Genomic DNA, 17,908 nt, shown 5'->3' on the forward strand with positions numbered 1-17,908 from the left:
TGTTTTCATTGAGTCTAATAGTTTAGGGCTCTTGTTCGCTGGATCCGTTCCATGCTTTTGTTTTATATATGAAACTTTAATAACATTTTACACCTTTAAACGGAGACAGCCAGTCTTGCAGACGGTAGAAGTGGTTTACTCTGTACTGTGGTTCATAGAAACTTGCCAACGCTTGTGGAAAAGCAATGAGTGAACTTCGATGGTCTTACGTTAAAACAAGAAAATATGCGGAGTAAGAGAAAAACACCACGCCGTGTTAGTTTTATACATGTAACAAAACGGGCATGCACCGAAACCGTAACAAGAGTGCAGACCCCGCTAGCGCACACGTACCTGAGCAGTAGGATGCTTGCGAGTCTATCCCGAGTGCCACGTCTCACTGTCCCACTCACTCTCTCTGGGACATTTATAGTGCAGTAGCCCGAGGCCTAAAAATAGCCTTTCAACAGCACGTCGCTGCCCATAAGGGGCGGAGGCCCAGCTCGGGCTCGGGGAGGTTCGCGACCTGTCACACACGGGATTTGGGGAAGGGCAGAGCGAGGGGTGCGCGCTCTACCACCGCCTTGCAGGGGATCGGTGTGAGCGGGGCTGGCTGCGCGCGGCTGGCACGGGACGGGCTGGGGCAGGGCGGGGAGTGCGCCGCCGGGGGCTCGGGGGCGGGAGAGAAGCGGGCGGCCGGGGCTCTAGTTTCACTCCCTGCCTGGCCCCAAGAGGCGGCGTGTGCACGCGGGGGAGGGAGGCTCCGCGCAGAGCGGAGTCCCGCTCCCAGCCAGACCTGCAGGGGGAGTCGGCGAGAGACGCTCGCACAGGCACACGGCTCTCCTGCTGCCCGCTCGCCCGGACTCCCCGTGGCCGGGGCGCTCTCGCACAGCTCCCCACCCGCCCTTGGGCTGCGAAGCCGCCGGGAAGCCGGGACACAGGCAGGGCGGCTGCTGCTGCCGCCGAGCGAGGGGAGAGCAGCGGCCGGTGTCCGGGTCTCCTTCGCCTCCTACGGGATCACCAGGCGCCTCCTCGGGGATTCCTCTCCTCGCTTTACATGCTGCCCCCCAGCTCTGGATTTATAGGCAACTACCCCCTGCGTATTCACCACCCTCCTCCCAGGGACTGCCCGGCGGAGGGCCGCCTCTCCCCTGCCTGACCCAGCGGTGTGCATCTGGCTCTTGCCAGCCCCTCCCGGGGGCGCCCGGACGGACCTGGAGCCCCCCTGAGAACTGAAGCGCTAACTGAGCCCGGGCGAGTGGCGGCCGGGCTGGCGCATCACCTGGGGAGCCGCTCCTCACTCTGCCTCTGCTGCGTGCTGGGATTTGTTGTGCTTCAGTTTGGGGTCTGTCGGCTCGCTCTGATCCGAGCCGATTCCGAGAAGCAGCCTCAGGTTATGAATTCTCTACTGCGGTGAGTAAACATTGAAAGCTGCTCAACCAGTTGCAACTTCTGGTGGCCCACAATTATACTGTTGCTCTGTGTGTGCTGGGGTGGGGGAGATGGGAGAGATGAACACTAAACATTTCAGCGACTTGGCTTCCCTCCCCCGTGCGGGATCTGAACATCACTGTGGTGGGCTGGCAACTTAAACATCATTAAAGCTAAAACTCATCTTCCCAGCCCCCTTACCCAGCCCCCCCCAATTCTCTCGAGTTCTTCTCCCCTGTGCAGGACTCCAGCTTCTGCCATTTGAAGAGCCAGGGAAGGGGCTGGTGGGGACAGACTTGATTGCACAGCAGCTGTGTATCAAACTTGGTTTGACTAAGAGACCAAGCACAATGAGGGGCTGTTTTTAAGGGGGTGCGATGTTTTCACTGTGGTGTGGTATAGGCTGCAGCTGTCCTGGAGGTAGGAAGGGATGGGAGTTTCTTATTTGGGGGGACGGTTGGGTCACAGGGTGCACCTGCAATTTGCTCAGCACCTAAACGCAGGGAACCTCTACCACACCCCCCTTCCTGTTGTATTCGTGGAAAGTCTCGATCCAGCATATAGGGTAAAGGGAGCACCGTGTGCTGATCAGAGGAAAGGGGGGCTGTAGGGCCTTCAGAGGGGGCTAGTAGGGGGAGCGTGGCAGAAAAACTGTCGGTGGATGTTGCATCAATGCCCAGTAGCGCTCCGGATTTCTCCCTCCCCCATAGATCCATGTTCTGAGCACATACTCTGTTCCAGAGCAAACAGGGCTCTTTGCTGAGGTGTGAGGCAGCTCCTGCTAATGTGTTTTCTGTGAGTGTGCACTGTTGCCCTTTGCTTTACCTGCTCCAGGTTGTGTTGGTGATTTTGTTTCTGGAGTGGGGAGCCTGACTTTACTCTTTGCCATAGCGGTCTGTTACCGGTAGGGGGCGCTGGAAGCGAGGGCTCCGCTCGAGGTGGCTGGATGCTCCAGCCACTTTTTAGAGAAATCAGTGAGCGGTCTGGGGTCACCATTGCGAGGGACAGAGGGCAAAACTCGCAACTGGTTCCCATTAAGCAGAACCTACCTTGTTAAGTATCTAGCACAGATACCTAAGAGGGAGAGAAACAAGAGATGGCAAACAGAGAGTCCATTTAGTGCTGTTACAAAACAGGAGTTAACTCTTTAGCCAAGACAATGAAAACTAACAGCAAAACTCCATATCTTTAAAACTGATAAAAACTAATCGTATTCTCCTCTTCAACCTCTCCAAGTACATTCAAAACGTCCCACCCCAACCTTCTGCTGCATTTTACGTTTTGGTTATTTAATTGATTAAGGTAAATGATCCTGAAGTAAACACCTTCATCTGCCTCAGGTTGGACTAGAATACATATACATATAGAAAATACCTTGGGATTTTTTTGTCACAGCTTTATTGTTATTTCAGTGTATTGTATATCTTTTCATGAAAGTAAAAAATAAATGGGTGGAGGGCAAGGGAAGCTGTCATGGAAAGTTACTGGATATTATACAAATGGATATTATACAAAAGTATACTTGGACATCTACAAATAATACTAGTTGCTGCTGTGTATGAATTTTAATATACTTGTACTGCACCTAGTATTTAATTTGATAAACAACAGTAGTTTTGGTCTGTTGTATAAACCTGTATTTTGACACCTTTTAAAGAGTACATTTTGAGTTAATGTTCCATAATACAGTGAACGGGACATCATGGTCTGCTGTGTAAATCCTTCTTATTGCATGGATTATTATCCTGAGAGATGGTAGCCGTTATGGTTTCTCATTTCAGTCTGGATGCCAAGCATGCGCACCAAATTCACATATTAAAAATCTTTATGACATTTTTCATTGAAAAAAAAGCAATGTTCGTGCTCATTCAGTAAACAGCTCAGGGATGGATGGATAGATAGATATTCAAAGGCAGTATGGAGCCTGCAAGGTTACAACTGAAAAAAGCAGCAGCAGCTATTTTTAGGATTGTAGGAGCACACTTACATAGTTAAAAATAGTTGAACAGATTTTTTTTAAATAAACAACATTTTGTAAAGCAAAGCAAACACTAAACATTCTTGGACTGATTTCTTGTACGCCAGACTCCAGCCTGAAGCAAAAATTTTTAGCCCAGTTAAAAGCTCTGTAAAAACATGATTTATAAAGGAAATGGGACTTCAATTTTAACTCTAGCAGCTAGAGTATTTCTCAGTCCTTGCATGGGTAAAATGAAAGATTTTGACAAATTTCTGTGTTCTTTAGGGTAGATGGTGATAACATATTTTTATTACATTTTCTAATAGCATCACCTCATTTCTCATGTTAGTGGTGAATAGCTGTGTAAACTCCCACAGAGAGCAGAGACTTTGCTCTTATGGGTGGTAGTTTACTTTTCTGTCCAAGAGATAGTTCAGAAATAGAAAATGTAAACTCTTGCCATTAAGTTATACTTTTCCTTTAGGAAGTTTTCACATAGTGTTTTGAAGAAGCTGAATGTATTAATATCAACGGTCTACACCATGTTTTAAATCTTCTTCCATTATCAGTTTGCTAAAATATGTGCAAGTAGCAGTTTTCTATGTACCTTTTAAAGTCAAAAACCTTGGCTATGTCAAGTTCATTGAGCTAATTTGCAGTCATAGAGATCTGTACCGTCACAAATATGTACCATTGTAGTTGCATAACAGCTATAGTTTTAAGCTTGTTTAATCAGATATTTAACCAAATGGGGTAATAACAGGGTTTTACGTCTGTTGTTATTACTCTCATATAGAATTATATTATTGTGTTTTGTGTTATCAGGATGTTGGAATTAAGTAATAATGTAAAAGAAAACCTGGCTTCTTATTAAATAAAATATACAAAATATAAGTTGCAAAGAATACAACAAAAACATCTTAGCAACTCCACATCATCAGTTAGAAACTAATTACAGTAAGGGATTCAACAGATGGAATTGGAGAATTGCTTGGATATACAAGGTCAGATCTTCAACTGGATTCTAATCCATCAAATATTGTTACAGCTAATGTTAAAAATATATATAATACTCAGGTTAAGAAAAGAGTATCTGTACTTCTGGGTACAGTGCTTAGATTATCCACAAATACAAAGTTTGTTTTAAAAGTCATAAGATACATATAGTACATAATCTGCAATAACCCAAATTTAGGTGAATAAATTTAACAATACAGTTTAGATATTAGCATCCAAGTATTCAGGTACATCACTCATAACAAGTTGTACAGAGAGTTGATTGTGGAAAGCAAAATATTTCAGTGAGTGAAGATTGTCCCTCATACTACATACAAGGTTAACTTTAAGCCTGAGAGAACAGTTCCATTGATGGAAATGAGGTTACGCCCATGCTTAAAGCTAACATCAGAGGCGCTATGCTGATTTGCACTGGATGAATTACACCAGTGATAGTCAGACTGAGGCTTGCGAGCTGCAAGTGGCTCTTTAATGTGTGGCTCTTTGCATCACATGATATTAAAATACTGCGTGATTTAATTATTAACAATCTAAGTTATTAACCAACTAGGATTTTTTTTCTATGTTATTAATCAATTGCAGTTGATAAAATAATAATACTTGGTCAGTCATTTTGCTGTGAGAATTTTATATATATATATCCACACACACATACACATTTCCCATCATACTGTTTAAATATGAATATATATGAATATATAGTACTATAGTAAACGAAACAATGAATTCACACAACTGTGGCTCTTTTCGGTAATGTTGATCACTAATTTGGCTCCTGAACCACTGAGGTCTGAGTATCATTAATTTACACCCATCGTATATATGTGTGGTCTGCGATCAAATGAATTAGACTGAAGCAATATCTACTAATCAATACTTTGTGATAAGAGTTTCAGTGTACCAAATATGTACATATTTATTATATAGTATAATATTATTTTATTTTTTGAAAAGAAGCTTGATTATAACACATGTAAAATTATGATATATCATCTTGATTGTTATATTTTGACCAATTTTTCCTGAAACAGTTGCCATAGTTACTGAGATAAATTGGTATGAGAATTAAAAATAAGAATCACTGAGGAAGTTCTTATATTTTTTCCATAAAATATATGTAGAAATATATAATTTGAATCTCTGTCAGTGCTCAGTTTCATCAAAGTATTGTCTAATTTGGCTTAATCAGTCGCTTTCTCCCTCTTCTTCTCTGGCTTATACTTCACATTCCTTCTTGACACCAAGTTGTAAAATACAGAACATACACATTTTATCTTTCTAATTTGTCTTTGTAAACTATAACTGACTTAAAAGAATGAGTGTTTTATCAACCATATCCAAACATATTTCAGACTGAGCCCTCTGTGACATACACCTTTTGTCAGCTGTTCATGGTAGGCTAGTTTTAATTTCTAGCCTGCAGCATTGCATAAATAACCTGCAAAAGACAGGTGGCAGTCTGCTATTTCAAATTCCTCCAGAAATCTTATGAATCTTGCAGCTTGAATTGTACTATGCAGATAAAGTAGGGTCTCATGCAGAAAATAAGACACAGCCTTTTAAGAAATGCAACTTGCTAAGTAAACGCATCCCTTTGTTTTTATGGGTGAATTAGCCAGGTAGAGGCTAACTTTTGCATGTGGCAGAAATAACAACTGTAAACTTAATTGGAATACAGGTTTGAAATCTCTAGGACTTTGTTGCTAGCAGTCTGCAGTTTTGATAGAGCACCTCTTTTCGTTGTTGTTCAATGTTTGAAAAAAATGCAATTTTTTCTTCTAGTACAGGATTTATCGTAATATTTATTTTCTAATTTGTATTGCCACCCTAGATGCTAGATTATAAAAAAAACAGTCAATTGCAGTATAAGGAAATGAAACTGAATACTCTAATATAGTAGATAGTTATATTTACACAATTAATCTTGGTTATCTAAAGAATTCTAGTGCTAAGAAATCTACACTTACATTCCACAGTGTATTAGAAAGCCAAGGAATTTCAAAGAAGAAGTTATGTGTAGCGGTAAAATGGTGGGAATAGAATTAACCTTCTTTTGGGAAAGTACTGAAAACTCTTGTAAAACAAATTCTTGTTAACAATCCAAACTGTAATCACAATGTAAACTAACTTAAATAGTTCTGAAGGAAAAAAATATGAAAATGCTTTATCTCACAAAATTTCAATTTTGCTGTAAAGTATGAGATTCACTCCTATTTTCAAACTATCTTTAAGGGCTTCACAATCACTCCCGAGTTTATCATTTACACAACTTTTGTAAAACAGAAGAGAGACAAGTCCTTTACATATTGCTGTTTCCCACTTCCTATTTCTAAAATCATTATTTACAAACAATGTATACAGAAACCTAAGGATTTAGAATTCCATTAACAGTTGGAAGAAAACTATCACAGTTTGCATAGTTATTAAATAAAGTAATAAAATAAGTGTGGTGAATAAATCACTTGAAAGGCATTCATGAAGCAGCTGTGTCCTCAGAATATAGTTTACAGTGTTTGAAATCCTTACTGTGTGTTAAATAGATAACCATTGTATATTGTCGTTACGTCAGCTTTTGTTTCATCTGGTACACAAATTGTGATCTAAAGAGTCCTAAAATTGCTGCCCTTCATTTCATTATATCTAAGGCCCTTCCTGAGGCTTTACCTGATTGTAAGTGAATTGGGTTCTAAAATGTTTTGATCAGCCAGAAGAGACAGGGCCATATTGTAACCTGTGTTTAAAAAAACACAGTTTAAAAAGTGTGTTTAAAAACAAAATTCTGTCTAAATGGAGATTGAGAGCTAAGCTGGAACTTGGTCTCTGATTAGAACCAGGTTCAACCACAATCAAACACATTATAATTTATAAACATATTATACTTGATTGTAAGGCCTATGTAAACAGTCTTGGGTAAGGAGATACAGTCTGGAAATAAATTATTCTAATACATTAGAGACCCAGTCTTCTGGCCCAAAATAATGTCTCTGAATTATTTGATATTTTCTATTGCTGGTGAATTCTACACAGGATGACATAAGTATAAGCGAATATTAAGGTTGTATACATTTATTTTTCAATAAAAATCATGTATAATGTATGTTGCCATTTTCAAAAGCACTCGGAGTTGGCCTAACTCTGTTCTTGTTGAAGTCACTCATAGATTTCAGTAGGCCAGTGATGAGCACTTTTGAAAATCCCAAGCACATAAGATTAAGAAGGGTGACTCATGGCAAGTTGTTCATATGCCTTTTGGGTTGACAAAATTTGGATGCTTCTGATTTAGGGGGTAAATTTCTAGAAGAGAGGTTAATAATAACAAGTGGATGAAGAAAAATATAATGATTGACCTTTGTGGTCAATATTCTACAGGGTGAAATGTCAGTTGCATTGTTCTACACAGTCAATAAACTAGTGGTTTCCTTTGACAGTGCTTTAGTTTTCTAGTTTATATGTTCTGAGTAACTGAAATCATGATGTGGATTGTTCTGGAGGAATTATGAGGATGAATGAAGAAGATTGTAAATGAAGAAGGCTGTTTTCTGTCTCCTGACACTGGGAAATCCCCTCCACTCAAGATCCATGGGATTTAGAGTTATAGGTATGTTCTTAGGTGGGAAGACCAAGGAGCTGGGAAGCAGCCACTGGATGAATTGCTCCCATCTGCAGAGTGCAGTTTACAGCCTCTTTTGAAAGACAGGTTATGATGTGGGTGCCAGGACCAGAGCCACACTGTCAATGTGCAGTAAACCCAGAGGCCTGCATAACGGAGTTATGTCCCCACAGAATTAGGCCAGAATCCATGCAGTTTTGCCTGGATTTCCTAATAGATTCACTGTGTTTTCTGGTTTATTGATCTCATTGCATTTTTCCTTGTCACGGGTCCACACTTCTTGTTCTGAGGTTTAGACGGGCCTTTAATTCTGTGAACACCAACCTGTACAGTCTGGGCCTCATGCTTTCCCCGTTTTGTGTTTTTATCAGCTGCAGGATAAATGTGATACAATAACTGGAAGAGAAGAGATATCAAGCCTTTATGTTTGGAATAATGGGTTTTTGTGGGGGTTTATTTGTTTTTTAACTTTGAATTTATAAAAAGCTCTGGATGGATATAGATGAACTTTCTTTGGTCAAAATTATGGAGAGGCAGCAACCTGTCTCCAGTTAAGGTTGCAACTAGCTTCCATTATAATTTTGGCCTGGAAAATTCTTCATCTTGAAAATTTCCAAATTTCATCTGAAGGCAAAGGAGATTGTACATTAGAGTTTGAAGAAAAGTAATCTAATTGTTCTCGAGCTCCAGGCAATTAAAAACTTACTCTGAGTTGACAGTTGATTTGTGTCTACTGTTTCTTTGTCTTCCAATCTTGATATGGGAGGTTTTTAGAATGACTTTAGCAGGAGCATGATTGTGCACTAAATGAAGGTGTGAGTATGTTGCCTATTATATAGGCTGTTTGCATGGTAGACACATAAGGGTCTTTTTATAGCTGACTGCTGATAAGTTTCTTCCTTTAGGTCAAGTGGTAGAGGTCATATATCATAACTGTCCCTTCAAACAGTTAAAACAAGTTTCTAGCTTGTTGTGTAGACATGGGATATTGTATTTTATACAATACCTGGAAATATGAGAATCCCATGACCTCACAGAGAGCTGATTAAATTATCCTTGGAAAGTAAATTATCTGATTTAATTTAGCCCATTGTTGTGATTCTAATTTCTACAAATGTGTGAGAGTTAATAATGTTGAAGTTGAAAGTATTATAATTGGCATCTGAGTTATCACCATTTGAAATTAATAGGGCAGTTCACCCCCCGAGTGTTTGTTTCAGACTCTCTGCAAACATAGGCAGACAATTTGGAGGTTTTTGTTAACATTATAGTAGCTGGAGACTTAGTTTTTAGAAAATGAAATATGAGCCTGGAGACTCATATTTCTCCTGACAGTTGAGAAATGTGTATATTACCCTCTACTTCCCAGCTAATCCTTTGTCCTTCCCCTCCCGTCCCGCCACGCTTTGGAAAACCTTGCCTCATGGAATGTTTGTGAATAGTTAATTTTGATTGTGATTGGTCATCTAAGTCATATTGTATTGTTTCTGCTCTCTTATTTCCTAGCTAAAACTTTTCAAACCTCAGAACAATTTATAAAAAATGATTAATAAACAGTGAATGCTCTTGTTTGCACATACATGTCCATTTTCATAAATGAATATGGGTCTCTGTATGAAGAACAGTGATTCCCCAATGGGACTAATCAATGCATAAAGTTAAGCATGTGCACATGTTTGTGTAGGATCAGGGCTTAAACAGTAAGACCCTTCATGTTGTATGCAATATAATTGCATTGTTGTAGAGGATGTAGAGGAACACCAATAATTTCCTCAGATTTGAAGGTTTCCAGCAAATGGAAACTGAATGAATCCCAAGGATAAAACTTTCAGTTTTGTGGTATGGGGATAGATGGATGATTATATTAATTAATATTAAGATGTGGAACTTATTAGGGTGATACATGCTTTAGAAATGCGTGTAAAATTATAATAAGTGGAGATGGACAAAGATGTTTTATAACTCAAACAGAAATTCAGGCTTGAAGCAGAAATTACTGGGTGAGGTTCTTTGCCCTGTGTTAGGTGATCCTAATGGTCCCTTCTGGACTTAAAATCTATTAGTCTATAAAATAATTCTGGACATATTCTTTGAAAAATACAGTCAGTAATTTTTATAAAAACTTCCAAAACTTAAATGAGATATTTATGAACATTTTTTTCATTATTTACCCAGTGCTAATCACAAATACAAATTGAATTTCACTTTCAAATTCAAATGAATATTCACAAATATTTTTTCCACAATTTTCCCAGCTCACTAAATAATGGTAATTGTAATAATATTGGCTGATCTGTGGACTCTTTTTGTTTTTAGCTACACTGCTGGCATGACCTCTTTCTTGTAATTGACATTGGTTGGGGAAGGATAGACAGGTCAGTCTAAAGGGAAGGAGAAGTCAGTCTCAGTCCAGCAGCTGAGCACAAAACAAGGAAAAGTGAATTGAAATGGAGATAACATTGTTTTTGATGGTTTCATTTTGTGTTCTAAAAAGTTCATCTTTCTGAAGAACAAAGAAATGTTAGCATCAAATATTGATTATGTATAGTATCTAAAATTTATAAAGTTCTTAACCTTATTCTGGCGAGCTTTGGTTGTGGGGAAGAATGGAGTAGGTGTACCTTGGAGCTGAGGAAAATGAATTAAGGACATGCAATTTAAGTCAACTCCTTTCACTGCTCTTATAAGTAGCTTTAAAAGGCAACATGTATGGGATCTGCAGCTAGAGCAAAAACAGGATCTAGTATGTTATGGAAATATAGGAAATATATCAGAGCATAGATTAACTAATTGGATTAAATTAATGTAAGAAAAATACCAAAAAGTGGTTGAGGCTTCCCTACATTCTATATTTTATTTTAAACAGCAGAGTTAGTCTTGTATTAACTTTATAGACACAATGTTTTAAAAAAGTGTCTCAGATTTGATGATGTTACAATGTTCTCTCTTATATAATGATGGAATGATATTACTGCATAGTGTTGAACAATAAAAGCACATGTAGCACATTTCTGGCTCAGAGAGTTTTCTAAACTGACTCTGGATTCAGGATTAGGGCCACACTGATTTTGAGTTGCCAGCACTGATGAGAAAATCTTATATGCAGTAACCAGTGTGTGAAAAGAAATAATTAATTTGCAAGTTGTCGTGTGGTTGTCTGCAATTAAAAAGATTCATTCAGTTAAAAGCTTAAATTTTTGTACATTGACCAGTAAATATTGCAGGAATTTTTCAGTTAAATTGTATAGAAAAGGAAAATATTCTACAGGATTTGTTGCCTATATTTTAATGTGACAATGTAATGTAGCAATAAAACCGGATGAAACTCCATTGAACATAAATATACACTGTATATAAATGCTGAAGAAAAAAATCAGATTTTCTTTGTTTTGTTATATAATGATTAGACTTAGTTCTTTTAAAGGTGCAAGCTGCAGCATGATTCCTGAAATAAGGTCAGGACAGTCCTACACTATGCTAAATGGTCTTAAGCATTGTCTAAAACAATTATTTGTTGAAGTGGAAGACAGACTGTCAATATTTTGGCATGTGGCAGTAGGAAGACTAAGTTTACAGCTTGGTGATAAGCATACTTTCTGACCTTCATTCTGGAAATTTGATGCACATGAATAATCTCAGTGACCTCTGTGGCACCTCTCACATGTATAAAGGTAATCCACTGGTGAGCATGTGTGACAGCGCCCCCTCTGTTTCTGAGCCACAGAGGACATGAGTCATTTGCTGTTGCAGTCCTTGGTGCTTTAGTTCAAGCTGAAGAAACTCATGCTTTTTAGCTTGCAATCCCTGGTATGCCAGCTAAGATGGTGACTATCAAAATATGTTATTCATGTGCAGAAGTGGCCTTACATTATCAATTGGAAGACCTGCCAAGTATCATGTTTCTCACATGACTCTCTCACATGCAGGTCACCCCATGCGTTCCCAGAGACCTGGCTAAATGTCCTGCATTTAGCTGGACTCCATCTGGGTAGGCAAGATGGTTAGGACTGTAGTTCAGCCTGCCCATTACCAGGGGCAGCCATAGGTGGTCTCTCTGGCTGTCTAGTCCTGCTGTTCCCAGCCACCAGTCAGTATCAGTGCCCCAACAGGGGAAATATGGCAGTAATTGGGAGCAAAGAGGAGCAGGAGCTATTGGAGGCAAGAAAGTGGGATGCAGGGGACAGGAATTATTGGAGGAGAAGCAGGGAGAGAACTATTGGGGGTGACAAGAGCTGTTGGGAGGGAAGGTGGGGATAAGGAATACTAGTGGAAGAAGAGCTGCTGAAGGGAATGGAGCCTGCCTATTGTCTGGGAACAGAATGGAGATGCCAGAAGGTGATAGAGGGGACATGGGCCAAACAGTAGCAACCCCATCCCCTGGTTTTCTCCTGCCCAGCCAGTGCACCCCCTTCAGGCTGTCCTCATTACCTGTAGCTCAACTCAAGCCATCTTTAGCTCCTCACAAGTCCTGATCCCTGCTTTTGAGGGGTGCAAGGAGTAAACTCCTGCTCTGCCACACCTGCTGTCACTGCTCAGGGGAACTAAGGGAAATTTAGTCTCAATCCAATGCTTTTCACCAGAAGTTTAATCCACGTAGTATTTTTAAAACTGATGTTTATGATCATATGCAAATTATTTGTAAATATACAAATTAGCTAATTAGATACACATGGATGTGTACAACACATGGCAGTCATGTTTAATGTATATAACTGACAGTAAGAAAGATCTCATAATGTGAATTACAGAAGCTAAATCTTAGACTTTTAATCTGCAGCAGAGGGATATGACTTACTCTTTCGGGGGCGGGGGAAGGACTTTTTCATTTGAATATACTTAGAGGGTCTGTGGATCTACTAAACTTTCAGCTGTTATCATGGTTACCAACTTTCCATGTAGTCATCAATCACTTAATTTGTGTTTCTCCTTTGACCTGTAGTGTCTTGTGCAGTAGAACTCATCAGTGTATGTGTAATCCACTTGACGTTTAGGAAAGAAGTGGAGAAATAAAAAGTGAGTTTGTGTTTCATAGGTTTCACAATTACAAAATGAACTGAACAAAGAGGGGGCATTATTTTTCTCCCTGAAAATTCATGTAATCATTTATGTATTAGCTTTGGCTATCTGTATTTTGGGTGTGAGAAGTTGGGAGCAAATGATAACAATCCCAATGTAAATCCTGGAGAGATTCTCAGTTCAGGTTAGGTAAACCAAAGCCAGACTTTTTCCCTCCCCACCTCTGAGAAAGCAATCATTTTTGTGAAAGCAATCACAGAGCCAGTCCTTCCAGTCATCAGAGAGCCTGTGATCTGAAGAAGAGCTGTGAAGTGTTATGATTCAATTTGGTACAGGAACACAGTTCAAACAGACTGGAACAGCAGCCTGGACTTCCTGTGTGAGTTGCATCCATCATCATAGCCAGTAAAGAACAGTTACAAATTCAACTGGATTATCTGTAATCCAAAGTAGTCTTCACTTAATTATATGTCATTTAATATTGGTGACATTCATGGGGACATTAATGTACTTTTTGAATTTAGTTGACTGCCACATTTAAGAGTGTTTTATAGAAGTATGTTTCTCTGAACTATCTACTTGCAGACTTTTAAAACATAGCTTCCTTGACTTTAACTTGGAGCAAATGTCTCTGACTGTGAAGAAAAAGTCACAGTGATTTGTGTTGTTGAATCAAAAATATTGTTAAGAGGTTTAGGATAAAGCGAGCAATTAATGAATCATTCCTAGTGAAGACTAATGTCAGAGACCCCTCCAGGGCTAAGATGCCTTTGTGCTGTACTCACTAATCTTTTGAATGAAGATGGTGTGTGACTGGATTTAATTAAGCATATATGAAAACAGATAAAAACACTAAAAAGCAATTTAAAGCTGTTGTCTCAAGAAATGGGGACTTTTTCCTTCTTATCAGATTTATCTTTTCACTCACACATATTGAATCTATTTCCCCATTTCAAGTAGCCTCACACCTTCCTGTCAACTGTCTAAAATGGGCCATCTTGATTATCACTACACATTTTTTTTCTCCTGCTGATAATAGCTCATCTTAATAAATTAGCCTCTTATATTTGGTATGGCTACTTCCACTTTTTCATGTACTCTGTATGTATATATATCTTCTTACTATGTTCCATTCTATGCATCTGATGAAGTGGGCTGTAGCCCACGAAAGCTTATGCTCAAATAAATTTGTTAGTCTCTAAGGTGCCACAAGTACTCCTGTTCTTTTTGCGGATACAGACTAACACACCTGCTACTCTGAAACCTGTTTCTACTTAAGTTTTTCTAAACATAACCATCAGGATTGTCTGTCTCTGTGGCTTTTGGCAGGATATGTGCCTTTTTGACAATCTCAGTCTGTTCCTGGAATGAGATTAATGTGTTCAAATTTAACCCTCCCCCCCAGTCAAAACACATTTGAAAAAATCCGAACAAAAGACACCGCCAATAGAATCTTAACCCACTCTTTGACTGAGTCTCTAGTATGCATGGAAGAAGTGCTCGTGGGCAAAGATGTATACATCTAAAGCACTTATCACTTGGATTCACCAAGGGCAAGTCATGCCTGACTAACCTAATTGCCTTCTATGAGGAGCTAACTGGGTCTGTGGATGAGGGGAAAGCAGTGGATGAGCTATTCATTGACTTTAGCAAAGCTTTTGATACGGTCTCCCACAGTATTCTTGCCGGCAAGTTAAAGAAGTATGGGCTGGATGAATGGACTATAAGGTGGATAGAAAGCTGGCTAGATCGTCAGGCTCAATGGGTAGTGATCAATGGCTCCATGTCTGGTTGGCAGCCGATATCAAGCGGAGTGCCCCAAGGGTCGGTCCTGGGGCCGGTTTTGTTCAATATCTTCATTAATGATCTGGAGGATGGCGTGGACTGAACTCTCAGCAAGTTTGCAGATGATACTAAACTGAGAGGAGTGGTAGATACGCTGGAGGGTAGGGATAGGATACACAGGGACCTAGACAATTTAGAGGATTGGGCCAAAAGAAATCTGATGAGGTTCAACAAGGACAAGTGCAGAGTCCTGCACTTAGGACAGAAGAATCCCATGCACTGCTACAGACTAGAGACCGAATGGCTGAGCAGCAGTTCTGCAGAAAAGGACCTAGAGGTTACAGTGGATGAGAAGCTGGATATGAGTCGACAGTGTGCCCTTGTTGCCAAGAAGGCTAACGGCATTTTGGGCTGTATAAGTAGGGGCATTGCCAGCAGATTGAGGGACGTGATCATTCCCCTCTATTCGACATTGGTGAGGCCTCATCTGGAGTATTGTGTCAAGTTTTGGGCCCCACACTACAAGAAGGATGTGGAAAAACTGGAAAGAGTCCAGAAGAGGACAACAAAAATGATTAGGGGGCTGGGGCAGATGACTTATGAGGCGAGGGTGAGGGAACTGGGATAGTTTAGTCTGTAGAAGACAAGAATGAGGGGGGGATTTGATAGCTGCTTTCAACTACCTGAAAGTGAATTCCAAAGAGGATGGATCTAGGCTGTTCTCAGTGGTACCAGATGACAGAACAAGGAGTAATAGTCTCAAGTTGCAGTGGGGGAGGTTTAGGTTGAATATTAGGAAAAACTTTTTCACTAGGAGGGTGGTGAAGCACTGGAATAGGTTACCTAAGAAGGTGGTGGAATCTCCTTCCTTAGAGGTTTTTAAGGTCAGGCTTGAAAAAGCCCTGGCTGGGATGATTTAGTTGGGGATTAGGTCCTGCTTTGAGCAGAGGTTGGAGTAGATGACCTCCTGAGGTCCCTTCCAACCCTAATATTCTATGATTCTATGATTCTAAGTTCCAAAACACTGCTGCTAGCTCCAGACTTGCTTAAAAAATACCCAAACCGAGATGATTGATCAGCCAAACTGATTTTGGGCTGCTGGGTGTTTCCTTAGCACGAACTCCTAAATAAAAAATGATTATCCATTGGACATAGCAAATTATATGCGCAAGTTAGAACTCAGATAGTAGTGCCCAATATACAGCACTTCTAACAAGAAGTATTGATACATTTTCTTTGCATTGACTTATCCAAAATCAGTATGATATAAACTACTTCAGTATATTTAATGGGGAAAACATTTTAAATAAATCTCCTGTGTACTAAATTTTAGGTTACAATAATATATTTTAGAATATTGTTTGTATATCAATTTGAAGGTGTAGCTCCACTAGAAAATTAAAAAAAAAAAATGCACCACAGCCACAGAACTCTCCAAAATAAATACTTTCTAAAGAAATAAACATCTGGAAAGAATATATGTTCTCTGTACTATTAGGCTTCTACTGTATAAGGATAACAACAGTAACACAAAAAGTCCTGCAGAAGGGCTTCGCAGTAGCTTGCATATTTAAGTCAGCTAGAAATTAGAAACACTGATCTGGTAACGTGACAGTACCACTTTAAAAATTGAGATGTGCCATGGCCAGATATGCTATTTTTAGCAAGTTCTAACACACCCTGTAGTGGATACATCCAACAATCTAAAATTAGCATCATATCCTGGATATGATACTGCTAGTGGTTCACAAGTACTAAATAGAATCAAGACCTCTGTTGTTCAAGGCAAGCCAGAACACACGTTTACTTTAAGTACATTATAGGTTTATGCAAAACCACATTACAATGATTATTACCATTTTTTGTTATTTATATTGCATCAGAGGTGTGAAATGTGTATTACTGGCATAACAATAAAACAACATCCTTCTCCTGAGGCATTTAAAATCGTATAGCCCAGTCGTGCACCCCTTGAAGTCAATGGCAACATTCCAGTTGGATTCAGTGGAAGAAGGAGTGGATCCTACTTTGATGATGATAATAATAATAATAATAATTAATGTAGAGGCACAAAATATGGGTGTTGTTCATCAGTTGATTACAATGATGTTCAAGGTGTGGGCAATTTTTTTACTTTATAATATTTTACAGATTTTTTACATCCCAATAGTGAGTTCCAAACTGGACAGAGAAAAATCTCCCATTCCCTGAATTTAGGGAAAGAAGAACTGAATGAATTACTTAAACCAGGCTTTAAATGGTTTGAATTACATGACTGGTTAAACAGGGGAGTTCTGTTTTTTACTTTCTCTCTCTCCTGGTTTCATGAAACAGGGGAGGTCAGCTGCTTTGGGACTCCAGGGCAGGAGGCTGTTTTAAAATTCATCAGAGTGACCCTTCAGCTGGGGAAATAAGAAGAGATTCTGTTAAAATTTCATAATTGGCTCTAGATGATCTTTTTAATATGTGTCTCAGAAAGGGACATGAAAACCACCTGGGCATATGTGATATACATATATAGACAACACACATAAGAAGAGCATCCAGTAACAAACAGAAGTCTACTACTCTCTTATGTTATACTGTAACATTGTTTTTGTACCATTATTTTTAGCATTAAAAGTGAAAATCTTAACAATTATGTTTTAGTTTTCTTTGTTAGAATAGTTATAAAAACTAAGTAACTCTTCAGGGTAAGACTTCTGGTTTAAAAATTTATGGTTTTTAATAAGGTGGAACATTTCAGTCCCATATGTTTTCAGATCTGTCTGCAGAGTTGTAAAAAGATTGTGTGAGCTAAGTAGTGCAAGACTAGGTTCATAAAGTTCTTTTTCATATTTAATGCTTGCAAGAATTTTAATAACTATTACATTTGGGGATTTTTTAATAGTATAATTTCTAGCCATAGTTTAAGTGATGTTTAATACTTTCCATTAGCATCACTTACTTATAAAACCTAAAATATTACTAGCATAAAGAGCTTGGGTTTTACATTTACAATTCATTGGTACAGCAAAAAGAAACATGTTAATATCAAAGTAGTGATAGAAAAGCATTTGAAATGGAGGGGTAGGTCAGCCAGCTGTTCTATTGCATAGGCCCCTCTTGCT

The 17,908-nt window shown here is 39.3% G+C and overlaps 1 protein-coding gene across 1 annotated transcript in view; it reads left to right on the forward strand.

Annotated features, from left to right (window-relative positions):
• The first annotated feature begins 734 nt into the window (after nucleotides 1–734).
• Nucleotides 735–17,908, forward strand: part of SEMA5A (semaphorin 5A) — a 650,839-nt gene continuing 633,665 nt past the window's right edge. Inside the window, exon 1 of the mRNA XM_054018095.1 lies at nucleotides 735–1,392. The gene's annotated coding sequence lies outside the window, so the exon portion shown is untranslated. The remainder of the gene's footprint in view (nucleotides 1,393–17,908) is intronic.

Source organism: Malaclemys terrapin, chromosome 2 (genome assembly GCF_027887155.1).
Source record: "Malaclemys terrapin pileata isolate rMalTer1 chromosome 2, rMalTer1.hap1, whole genome shotgun sequence".
NCBI lineage: Eukaryota > Metazoa > Chordata > Testudines > Emydidae > Malaclemys > Malaclemys terrapin.